The following is a 13052-nucleotide window of genomic DNA, read 5'->3' as shown; positions in this document are numbered from 1 at the left end:
TTGTATTGATGCAAAATGTATTTTTTGATAGTGGCCTTGTATAAGGGAATGGAGGGAGTATGAGAATTTGAAAAAATTACATGAATTAAAAAACATAATCACAGATTTGGTAAAAGTACGCGAATTTTGAAAAATTGCCGTAATCTTTAAAAACTTCATGAATTTGAAAAAATGTATGTGAACTAGAAAAAAATATGTGAACTTGGAAAAATACGCGGCTTTGAAAAAAGTAAATGATTTAAAAAAACGGATTTGGGAAAAGTACATGTTATCCGGTTTGAACCAAGTCCAAGGACGAACCTTGTCTGATTTCAGTAGTTGAGGGTGCATGTTATCCGGTTTTGAAGTTGAGGGACGAATCTCGACTCCATCAAAAGTTAAGAGACGAAAACTATGATTTTCTTTAATCAACCGAAACTTGGTTGGAAAAGCTAGTAGATCAAATCGTCTTGCAACTAATTAGTCCTAAATCTCTCATCCTGTAAAAAAAAATTAGTCCTAAATCTCCGGCAACAATTTTTTTAGTGCAAGTTGTTGCAGACAAATTTCACACGTAGTAATTACGAGAAATAACACCACACACAAATAAGGCAGGTGTTTTAAGTTAGACAAACAGAAGACACCAAAAGTAGTAATTAGACTGCACACGTGATGTACCATGGGCTGGGTCCCACACTAAATGCATGAACCACCAGAGTGTTCCACTGGTCCACGTAGCGGTCTCATACTAAATGCATGCACCACCAGAGTGTTTCACTGGTCCACGTAGCGGGCGCAAGCGAGCTGGTCCACTTCACTTCATTCCCCTTCGTCACCCAAGTTCCCGTCCGGCGATTTTCGACTGTCTCCGACAGGGCGGACAGCGAATCTGAGTTATTCACCTTCAGATCCGTCGACCCGAAGCTCATCTCATGTGGTCCGAAGGAGGAGATGGCCATCCGCCTTGCGCTCCGCCGTTCCCAGGAAGAGCCCGTGTGAGGCATCACTAGGACTCCTTCCGTCAGGAATCCATCGAGTCCGCCCAAATGACGCATGGATCTGGCACTAGGTGTGCCATTGCTGCCTCACCGAAGACGCGTAGTCCGTCTGGCGTCCATACGCGGTGGCAGACACGCAACCCCTTCGTTGGCGTGCATTGACCGTTGACGCAACATGGGTGTCGTCGAACGAAAACATGGTGCGACGTGCCCGCCGTGCGAGGCAGTGGGCACAGTAGGCGGCGGTTGCCCTCGCGGTGGTGGACGTCGGTCAGGCGGAGTCGCATTCGCCGACACCCCATATGGTGTAGTAGTCCGGGCTCCACAACCACGTCATGGTGGATGTCGCCGGCTTGTCCCGGGACGGATTCATCTTCGATCTAATGTCCACCGGCACTGTTCGGGTTCCGAGCTCGGATAAGGAAGAGTAGGGCATGTGAGACGGCGACGCCTTGAGTCTCGTGAGCCGGCTCATGTCTCATGCCCTACTCTACCTTGCCAATGACCGGACCAATACTCTGGGGAGCGCAGCTAGCCGCCGAACATAGGCACGGCGGAGCCAGACGAGCTCCGTTTAGATTAGGTTTCACGTTGCGTGTAATAATATGGATTTGAGGTTTCTAATTTGAGGTGTCAAGTTATAGAAACAAATCTTTAAAACGTGACCAGTCATTGCCCACGAACAAACCTTGTTACGTCCGCGGGCGTTTGAGGTGTTGGATTTGCGAAGTCCGGCTGTAGATGCTATTAGCCCTCTTGTACATGTATACACACCAGGCCTGATCAACTGATACATGAGCTTTCTCACAAATTACAGCATGTACCGTGCGCCGAGTTGACCCGATCTGCTACACGCCCTCATCCGCTGCTCCGTTGCTTCCGTACGATCTCGATTCCTATCCTGATCCCATCTCGAAATGACCCCCCACACACAACTTCTACCTCTACGATCTCATCTGGTTCTCCTCTACGTTAACACCGCGGCGGCCTCAGGATAGAGAACGTATCTGGTGAAACGAGCGAACTCGTGCATCGGATGCTCCGAGCGATTCTGCGCCAGTGGATGAAAAATTGAAGGATGGGATGTTATCATCACGTAGCCGCCGGCACATTTTACATAATGAGCCTTGTAAAACCATTTAACTGCGCGCAGAGTCCCTCTGAAATCCGTCTCCTTCGTTTCCTCTATTCCTTTTCTGTACCACTGAACCAGGGCCTGCGGCTTAAGCTAGGGTTCATAGAAAATTGGGCGACTCGCCTCTGTCCCTCGATCTCCCTCTCCTCTTCCTCGAGAACTCCCTGTCTCTCTCCTGTCCATCTCCCTCTCCCTCTCAGGCGTTGAAACAACAACGCCCAGGATCCAAATCATGAGGTCCAGAGGGCAGCGGCTGCGCGCTGTGATTGCATCTTTGAAGCGACGCAGGGCTGTAGCTCTGTGGATCAATAACACGACTGCATAGGAGCCGGCTACCCGCCTTTACAGCTCGAGGATCTGAGGTATGTGCGCCCTATTTGATTCTTATATTATTAATGTGCAGTCATATTGGTTCTTCCGATTCCTCACTTCCCCCGGTTCATTTGAAACAAGTGCATCGTAGTATTATATAGCACCGAATTTATGTGTGAGATTTAGCCGTAATGATAAAATTTTATCACTATTTGCAATTGCTAGAGTGGAAAAAAGATTAGGGACTTTGCTCTGTGTGCACTGAACATCACAAGAACAAATTATCACGTACCTTGTGCTAGCTTCAGAGTAAAATTGTACATGAACCACTCCACATGCGTGTGAGAAAAGGATTACCGTGACCCTGCGTACACGGCAAGATTTTAATGATTACTAGTTGTTCATGTGATGTTCTTGTACCTGAAATAGTAATGTTCTATATGTTCTCACATCTGCATTTCTGATATTAAATGAAAAGGGCCTTACATGGTCCAGTATTCTAGTTGAACTTCGTCTCGCTTCCACATCCAAAAGGTTTCAGATAACTAGATGCGTCAGTTTCACTAATTTGATGTTGGAATAATTAGTTCAAGTCAATTGTGTAAATTTAGTAGAAGAACTATATGCGGTGTGTAATGGTTGGGGCCATTGCTCAGTTGGTCCTAGTACAATTCAGTGTCGCTACGGTCTTATGGTATTGATCGTGGTATTTTTAGGAGATGAGGTTTTGGACTTGTGGTCTTTCTAGGAGCTCACGTGTGCAACTGTCGTCCCGGAGCATGCATATGCCCTCCCAAATATTCATGGGGCTTTCTGTTGGTTTGCTGAATTTCCATGTGTTGTATATCCAGTTCGAGGACGGGGCGTCGACCCGTTGGTTGGGCAGCTGAAGTTGCTGCCAGCCCATCCGAGTTCGAGTCCTCGTTCGAACGCATGGTGCTCGCGGAGTTTCTCCTATAAAAAAATGCCAACGAGGGTTTGCCCTTGGGTTGGTCTCATTTATTTTTTATATCCAGTTCTATATGACTATACTATGTATAAAATTCTGAATGAGAATTACTGTTAGATCCAGGAATTTGCTAGCAGTAAACCATGTGGGCACTTATGTTGTACCATTTGCCGTGTTTACAAAGGGAATTGGTAAGCCTAGCTTCACATTGATTTGAGTATATTTTTTGCATATATATTACCATCAATTGTAGCTAACTTGGCATATTAATCCCTAGGTTTATTCTTGCAGGAGGCTCTGTGGTCATTTCGACATGCATTATGTATTCCATCAATCTTGAAGTCATCAAGATGACTTTCTGTTCATGCTAGTTGGACTGATGATTGATTTGTACTCAATCGCCCGAAATGCTCTCCTCATGAAGTGTATCTACTGGTTGCTCCTGCTAAGTTGATTTTTTTCGATTCCTTTTGTGTAAACCTGGCGCACAAAGGAAACAAATCTGTGCAAGTCTATATGTACTTCTACTTCTGTTGTCATTTATGCATTTGGATGCTTCTAGTAAAAAGGGTCACTCATGTGTTTAAGAAGTTAGTTCGTGATTCCAAATGTGTGGAACGATTTTATGTTTTATCATGGTTCAAGTGGATTTGTGTAACACTTTTATGGTGTTAAACCTGTGAGACTTACCAGCAAAAAAAACGCGAGACTGTTGAACCAGGTTAGTGTTTGTGAAGCTCCAGAAATTATTTCCTGCTGCAGGAAAAACTGAGGAGCCGGGTCGAGACTGGTTCTCTCCATTTATATGTATTAGTTTTTGGTCTCTGCCTGATTGAAGTTAAAGACTAGTTCTCTCCAATGATGTGTATATTTTGTTCTCTGTTCCAACGCAAAATGCTTCCACCAGTTGATAGGACGTTAAATGGACCGTGTCTATATATGGTGATTTAGCTTTAACAATTACTTTGTGGCCTAATCCACTTGGGGACTAGCCGAATGATTTCTCAGCTTTGAGAATCACCAGAGAATTTGCGCTTAGGCTTGAGGATGTGTTTTAGTATTCCATTCAGGCTTTAATTGTATTGTAGATCCCTCAAAAAACATTGTCTCGTACAAGTTCAATCAAATTAGAATGTGAACTCAGAAATCTCCAGAAAATTTGACAAGATCACAGTTAACTTTACGTATATATGAGAAGGCTCATATATGCGAGAAGTTCAATGATATCCACCGTAATCAGTAATCAGGAGCATATTCTTAGCTCTTTTTTCGCTACGGCCTAGGGAACAAATATGTAACTCGCGATCTGAATAAAGAAAGCAACTCAGTTTGTTTGGAATTTGCGGAGGCGTTGAATCTGAGCCTGCAACGGCAGCGGCAGCGGTGCCAAACCAGGAGTGTGCATCGGTCCTGCGAAGCCATAGTCATCACCGTCGTGGAGAGGGATAGATTATGGAGATAGAGGGAAAAGGGAATGCAACCATCGGGGTGGGAGTTCTGCTGAAGAGAGCTCGTCCGTGATAGATCGCCTGTACAGAGAGGGGATCTCACAGAGACTGGTACAGAACGGGGCAGAGCAAAGGGAAGGAGTGGAATTTCGGACTTTTGCGCAATTCAATGACTTGACAAGGTCCATTGTGTAAAATAACCCGCAGCCAGCTTGTGATAACATCCAGCCCATCTATTCCCCGTCGAGTGGCCCAGAATCGCTCGGTGTTGCACAGGATACTTCCTCCCTCAGGATAACCTTGCTCACAATATCACTTGTAACAATGATCCGAGGCGCATACTCTTTCCGTCAGTGAATATGTGTACATCCAGCTTTCATATTAAGTCAAAGTTTTTGAACTTTAACCAACTTTATGGAGAAAAGTAGTAGCTTCACTCGTGGCGTGGGCATCCAAAACAATCCGAGTGCAGACCTGTCGAAAGGCAAACATGTGGTTGATGCGGGGGCATCAAGCAAGCCTGCACCGCGTGCTCAGGTTGCAGATGAGGCGCGATCACGATGGACTCCTCCGGCAGACGGATGGACCAAGCGCAACGTCGACGGCTCGTCCTGCGCCTTCACCGGAAAGACGGGCGCCATAATGATTCTGCGAGACAGCTCAGGCAAGATCATCTTCTCATCATGCAGAGGACTGAGGGGATGTGCAGAACCTTTAGAAGCAAACTTCTTTTCCTGCTTGGAGGGGATTAACCTTGCCTTGCAGTGAACGTAGCTACCTGTTGAAGTGGAGACAGATTGCGCTGTTGCTCTTAACATGATCACAGCAGTAGACAGAAATCGATCCCGTTACTTCATGATGGTGGATCAGATAAGGAGGCTTATGTCGGAAGGAAGAGTAGTTAAGCTAGCTCATATTTGTAGGGAGCAGAATAGCATCAGTCATTATCTAGCTAATTTTGGTAGAACTGAATGTCGCGCGGTTGTATTGTTGGGGCTTGGGCCAGGTGCTGTCCCTGATCTATGTAAGTTTGAACATGCTCTTGAGTGATGAATAAAAGTCCCTTTCATCTGCAAAAAAAAAATTTGTGGTAAGCACGGGTTCCTCTTCTTTTTTCGTCGGTGTGTCTTTTTTTTTTGGTTTTCGCCTTTGTTTGCATCGTATTCACAATTTTCATTATCTTACTTCGGTTTACCTTGTTTTTTCCTTGATTTTCGTTGGGTTTAGCTTTTTCTTTCTTATGCTTCGGTTTTCATTGTTTCTCACCTATTTACTTTGTTTTTTCTTATTTATATTTTGGTTTTCTTTTTTGTTTTGTTGGTTTTCATTGGTTACTTTTTTGTTCAACACATCACTACTTTTTATAGACATGATGTATACTTTTAGTGTACATCTGAAAATTGTTTGTTTTTATTCATGTTGAATATTTTTAAATACACAATCTATTCTTTTTCTTAATTCAAATTTTGGATTTTTTTAATACATGGTCAACAAAATTCACATACGTGGTAAACATTTTTTATGCATTTTTTACACACGTCGTAAACAGTTTTTTCACACACACACACAATGTGCATATTTTGTATACATCAAGAGCATTTTTATGTACACATTTAACATTTTTCTTAAGAAGCTGAACCATTTTTTGTGTAGATGTTTTAAGTTTCCTAAATACGTGACTTTTTTTAAATATATGTTCTTCATGTGTATTTTCCTTTTCATCGCATTATACATCTGTGTATCCATTTAGCATTTTTCAAATAGATGATCAACATAAAAATGTGATCACAATTAAAGCAAAGCAATGTGGATTGTGGAGTATAAATCTGCTTATTTGGTACTACTAATCATGAACACAATTAAAACAATACGTACATAAAATTCAAAAAAAAATACATACATTCATTATTTGTGCTTGATCCAATCCGCACGGGTTCTTCCGCCCGTCCACCGAACTGCTCGGGCCGCGATGCCGCAAGACATAAGCATGATCGAACTGCTCACGTGCCCCTGCACGGATCCTAAGAGCATCTACACCGGGCACCCTAAACCCCCTATACGTCTCGATGGATGCCTTGGTCATTGGTCGGTGACGGACCCTCATAATGGTGTCAAATGCCCAGGCTGACCGACACCCTCCGGAGGCAGCGTGCGCGGGAGGCTGCCAAAGCCCACGCGGAAAATGACGGCGAGTCAGAGTCGCACTCTCCGACGCTGCTACGGCTGACCTGCAACCCCTGGGGCTGCAACCCCATCGTGGTGGACGTGTCGAGCTCCGACACAATGGATCCATCAGCGACCTCATTTCGACCAGCGATGTGCAGGCCTTGGGCTCCGACGAGGAAGAGTAGGGCATGAGAGACGTCGGCACCTCATGTTTCGTTAGCCGGTGCGTGTCCCATGTCCTACTCTACCTCGTCAGCGACAGCACCTTCACTCCGAGGGGCTCAGCCGGCCCCAGACATGGACACGACCGGAATAACACTTGTAGAAAACAAGGCTTTGGTCACAGCCAATATACAAATTAGTCTCAGTTGCATCACGAACCGGGACTAATGTGAGCATTAGTCCCGGTTCGAGCGGCTAAGGCGTCGGGAAGGCATTAGTCCCGGTTGAAATGGGAACTTTAGTCCCGGTTTGAGACACTAACCGGGACTAAAGGGTGCGATGCCCTTCAGTCCCGGTTCGTGTCTCAAACAGGGACTAAAAGTTCAAACTCTACCCCTCCACCCCACCTCCCCCCCGATCGCTTTTTCAATTTTGTAAAAAACAAAAGAACATGATAAAAACTTTAAAAATTAAAATCCTTCGAGATGTAGTTATATTACTACATCTACTACTCCTTTCGTCCCATAATATGACAACGTTTTTCACACTACACTAGTGTCAAAAACGTTTTTATATTTTGGGACAGGGGGAGTAGTTAGGAAAATTAAAAAACTTAAATTTGGACATGTTTTGCAAAAAAAGTGTTATGAAAAAGTAAAACGGACATATATCTTTTGCATACGATGTCGAAAAAAACGCATAATATATCAAAGAAAATCAGCACGAAAATCCGCATCCAATTTTGACAGCCGTAGGCCTGTTTGCAAATTGTTAAAATCCTTAAATTCTGAAAGGAAAAAAATATATGCTCAAATTTTAGTTTTTTTGATTTTTTGTGAAATCTGGTCAAATTGTGGTCAAACTATGGTCAAACTACTTATTCAAGAAATGTTAGTGTTAATAAATATTTTTTTAGTTTTTTGACTTTTGGTCAAACTATGGTCAAACTATGATCAAATCTGGTCAAATTATGGTCAAACTACTTACTCAAGAAATATTAGTGTTAATAAATAATTATTGTTAGTTTTTTACTTTTGGTCAAACTATGGTCAAATCTGGTCAAACTATGGTCAAACTATTTTGAAATCTGGTCAAACTACTTATTCAAGAAATATTAGTGTTAATAAATAATTATTGTGTTATAGAATAATAGTTTCAAACTCAAACGGTGCTTAATGCTCAAGTTCAACTCCTAAGGGTTAATAGGATTGACAGCTTAGTATTGTCAGGAAAACAACAAATGCAGACTTGAAAACTAGGGGGAATAGAACTCGAAAGTTAAGCGTGCTCAGACTTGGAGGGGGGGGAGGGCTTTAGTACCGACCCTTTAGTCCTGATTTGGCAACCGGGACAAATGAGCTTTATGAATCGGGACAAATGGACATAGTGTAACAAGAACGATCGCCGGCGAGAATTTAGACTAATTTTACGTTGCATTTATTTCTATGAATTCGAGGTTTTCTAATGGATATGTCCAGTTGTTAAAGGGAAAATTTGAGGTGTTACCGGCTACTAGCCTCGGATGTGCCCAAGTGCGTCCATGGGCGTGTAGGAGGTCAGATCTAGGACGGCGATAAGTGCCACACGTGTGGGCATTAGGAGGTTTGCCCACACATTTTGTGTGGTGTGTAAGAGGAACAGCCCACACACCTACGTGTGGGCAAAACAAGTAATGCCCACACACCTCTTTTTTCCCCTTCCGATCCCTCTCACACGCGTGCGTGTGGGTGAAAGAGATAACGCCCACACGCCCCGTACGTCAGGCCTCGTACCTCGTGGTCCCGCACGTACAGTCACCGCACGTCCCACCGTTGCCATGGTCCAGACCCTCATCCATGTTCGTTTAGCTGCAGTTGCCATGTCGCTGAACTTCGGTTGCCATGTCGGGCAACTACAGTTGCCATGGTTGCTCAACTGCAGTTGCCATGTATGGTCCGGTCCACTGCAGTTGCCATGATTTCAAAACTTTAGGAGTTGCCACCCACTAACACTAGGCAGTTGCCATGTAGGACTACAAAAAGGCATGGCAAAAAAACATGTTCGGGTAAAAAAGAGAGTTGCCATGTTCTCACAAGCACGCTAGGGCAGTTGCCACGTAAAAGAAAGAGTTGCCATCTGCTTACGTGTACGGTAGGATTGTTGCCATGTACCATGCAAAAACACATGGCAACTCGGGTAAAAGAGAGTTGTCATCTGCTTACAAAGCAAAGCTAGGGCAGTTGCCATGTACCCTGCAGAAACACATGGCAACTGCCAGCTTTGGGTATGGGCGAGGAGACGGGCATGTGGGCGAAGTGATAAACGCCCACACACCAGCCCCCCGTGTGGTGAAACAGAACGTGTGGGCGACCAGATGAATGCCCACTCACCAGCTTAGTCCTACGTGGCACATAAAAACTGCTAGAACGCGTCAAGATTCGTGCAGAATTGATTGAACGAGGATCTATGCGTGTGGGCGAGTTGCCAGACGCTCACACGTGTGGGCGTTAGTGTTTTCGCAGATCTAATGTCTGGGTGGCTGACTAAGACTTCAAAATGAATCCCAGTCGAATGAGATTTAGCAAGGTACCCTGTCGACAGCTTCGTGTGGTAATGTCCACGCGGAAGTCTCACGTGGCCAGTCGAATGAGATTTAGCTTCGTTGAGATTTAGCAAGGTAATCATCAACAGTCGAATGAGATTTAGCAAGGTACCCAATCCACCGCGCACCACCTTGTTCCGCGTGGTAATGTCACTGAACGAGAAGCCCGTGCCTCCGCCGTGAACGGGCACACCAGGAACCGCGCCAGCCTCCGGATGTTTACCCGGCGGGTCGAGCAACATCTCCTCATACCTGAGAAAGAGCACCTTGTCCGGGCCTCCCTGCTCGCCTCCCAGTACCCGGCTGCCTGCCGCCACACCGGCCCGGACCCGTTGCGGCCGTCGCAGAAGACCCTGAAGAGCTTGTCGAAGTCGAGGTCCTCAGGCTGGTGATCGCCGGCGCCGATGTAGGCGACTAGCTTCTTGAGGAACCAGTATCACGACACCACACGTCCTTGGAGTCCCGGCAGATGTACACGATCCGGCTAACACTACTAGGAAAAGGCCTGCTAGTGGCGCACTTTTTTGCCTACTAATGGCGGCACTACATGTGCGCCACTAGCACGTCGCCATTAGAATTTTTTATTAATGACGCACCAGAGGATTAGTATACCAGATACTAATGGTGCACCAGGCAGTGCGCCATTAATATAGCCCACGGTGCGTCATTATTATCTGACTTAGTATAGAAGTGCGCCATTACTAACAACTGTTTTTCAAATATTTTTTCATAAATTTTGTTTTCAATTTTTTTTTCCAATTTTTTTGTTTTAATCTTAATCTTGGGTCACTATGGCTTAATCTCAGGTCAATACGCTTAATCTCAAGTCAAATCGTATTAAGTGGTCAAACTTCCCGGAAGGTCACCCGTCCTCACACTCGTCTAGTCTGAGCACGCTTAACTTCGCAGTTCTATCCAAACCCCAGCAGCACCTCACTTAACAGGCACTTGTTGATATATCTATCATATCAATCCTATTAAACCTTGTTGATGTCTAGGACTTTGTTCTTGTTCATGAGTACGATGAAATTTTGAAAAATATTTCAAACTTCCCAGTCATATTACGTATCATTTTTTGAAAAACAATTCCAAAAAAATAATTTCAATACCAATTTTTTTTCTGTTACTAGTGGCGCACCTAGCAAACGGTGCGCCACTAGTAAGTTTGGAATTTTTTGAATTTTTTGCCTCTAGATTTTGAAAGCTCCGTAACTTTTTTTCTGTTAGGTTTTTAAGGATTTTGAAAATGTTTAACGGATTCCCCCAATTAAATTCGGATGTAACTTTTCGAATAGATGATTTTTCATATAAGAAACTTCTTAATCCGAGTTCGTATGCAAAAGTTATGCCCATTTTACAAATTCCAGAGAGATTTTACAAATAAAGTCAAAATTCATATTTGTAAATTTTCCGAACAACTACACCACATATCACATGGGAAACTTATTTTCTTTTATTTTTTTGGCATTTCCATCATTTTCTTTTATTTTTTTAAATCTGAAAAGGCGGTCCGGGGTTGTATTCGGTGGAATTTTTGGGCCAAGTTAGTAATGGCGCACCGTGGGAGTGTTGCGTCATTACTAATTTTGAAAAAAAATAAAAAATGAAAAAAAATTGGAAAAAAATTACTAGTGGCGCACCATGGATGTGGTGCGCCGCCATTACTAGTTTTGAAAAAAAATATTACTAGTGGCGCACCATGAATGTAGCCATATCAGTGAACCTCGTTAACAAATCTCGATGTTGTGCTCGTATTATTGTTTGGTCCTCGGATGATCAACGGCTGGCCTCAGGTTTATTCTAACAAGCGAGGACGTCGCGCACCTTGTCGAAGGAGCGGCCCAAGAAGACGCCTTCGAGGAACATGACGCAGCTGTGCTGGTTGCGGACCAGGAACGGGTGGACGGCCGGTGCGCAGTGGCGAAGGAAGGGCCTTGAGCCACGTGGTGCCGGAGTTGGGGCAGGTGACCAGGAGCACATCGCCTGATGCCGGCTCGAATTGGTCGTTGAAGGCCGTCAGTGCGAGCAGGAACCGCTCGGCCACCCAGAAGCCACGGTATCGGCGGTGCGCGAACGGCGGCCACCGCGTCTCCAGTGGCAGGGTAGGGATCACCTCGCCGATGTCTCCTCTGCAGCGGCGACCCTATTTTCCACAGTCCTCTGATGGCGAGTAGAGTACTACGTGTTAGGTAGGTACAGTGCCTTCGCTGTGCACGAATATGAATTGCTCTCCTCATTGCAAATAATCTTCAACGATACTCCCTACCATTGCCGACACCGAGAGAGATCCAGTGACATGCATGTCACGCTGTAACATTGTCGATCTGCCTGTTGATTCTGGGCCAGATATTATGGAGAGGGAGGCCCATGACATTATAGTATGTCACTGGATCTCAATCCTGTCGACACATAATCTTCAAAGATGTACGTGTCTTGATTCTAAAAAAATGTACGTGTCTTCAAAAACAAAAGTGTTACACCACGTAACTTATTAACACTATTAGAAAAAAAACGCCGTTACCAATTACTTTTGCATTTGCCAATTACGGTACTCCCTCCGTCTAGATGTGTAAGTCATCTTACATTGTGCACTGCGACCAAGGCGGAGAGGAAAACGAGAAAACTTAATATCTTTTTGCTAATTAATAGCATTGCATACAATGAACTAACCAATGCATGTCATGTTTGTTAGTCTCAAGTCATTGAAAACATGCACGGCCCACATCTATTATTGGTTGATATGTCACAAAACAAGAAACGAGGAAGGAGTTAATGGACCGTGCATTAGTGTTTTGGGATTATTTAGTTTTCATAAAGTGACTTACACACCTAGACAGAGGGAGTACACAACATGGGATCACGGCAAAAGACTTCTAAGCTGAGTACGGCTTGGCACACACTAGCACACGGCACCCAGTAAATAGAAGGCACGTAGCACGGCCGTTTGCAGTTGACGGCTCCTAACGTCCTGTTCCCATTTGCCGAGATTCCATAATTACGTACTTAGCTAACTAATTACGGAAATATTTTTTCCCTCGCAATAAATGTTTCCTCTGCTGAGGCGACCCTCTTGGCCACAGTGCTCTGATGGCGAGTAGAGTACTAATTCTAGCATATTATATCTTCAAGGATGCTCCCTGCGGTTGCCGACACAGAGAAAGAGCCAGTGACGTGCATGTCACGTTGTAACACTGTCGATCTGCATGGTGATTCTCGATCAGATGGTTCGGAGAGGGATACTTTTAAAAAAAAATCATAAATATTACCCTATTTTTTTAATAATAATACATAGTGATCCATCAATTGGACGACTGAATCCATT

At 44.4% G+C, this 13052-nt stretch overlaps 1 long non-coding RNA gene across 1 annotated transcript; it reads left to right on the top strand.

Moving 5' to 3' along the window:
* Nucleotides 1–2226: 2226 nt before the first annotated feature.
* LOC119342126 lies at nt 2227–3994 on the top strand. The gene is made up of 3 exons (XR_005165397.1): nt 2227–2474; nt 3491–3564; nt 3665–3994. It is a non-coding gene; the product is annotated as an uncharacterized LOC119342126 (long non-coding RNA).
* Nucleotides 3995–13052: the final 9058 nt, after the last annotated feature.

This window comes from Triticum dicoccoides, chromosome 7B (genome assembly GCF_002162155.2).
Source record: "Triticum dicoccoides isolate Atlit2015 ecotype Zavitan chromosome 7B, WEW_v2.0, whole genome shotgun sequence".
In the NCBI taxonomy this organism is placed as follows: Eukaryota; Viridiplantae; Streptophyta; class Magnoliopsida; order Poales; family Poaceae; genus Triticum; species Triticum dicoccoides.
This window is presented reverse-complemented; position numbering and strand designations above follow the sequence as displayed.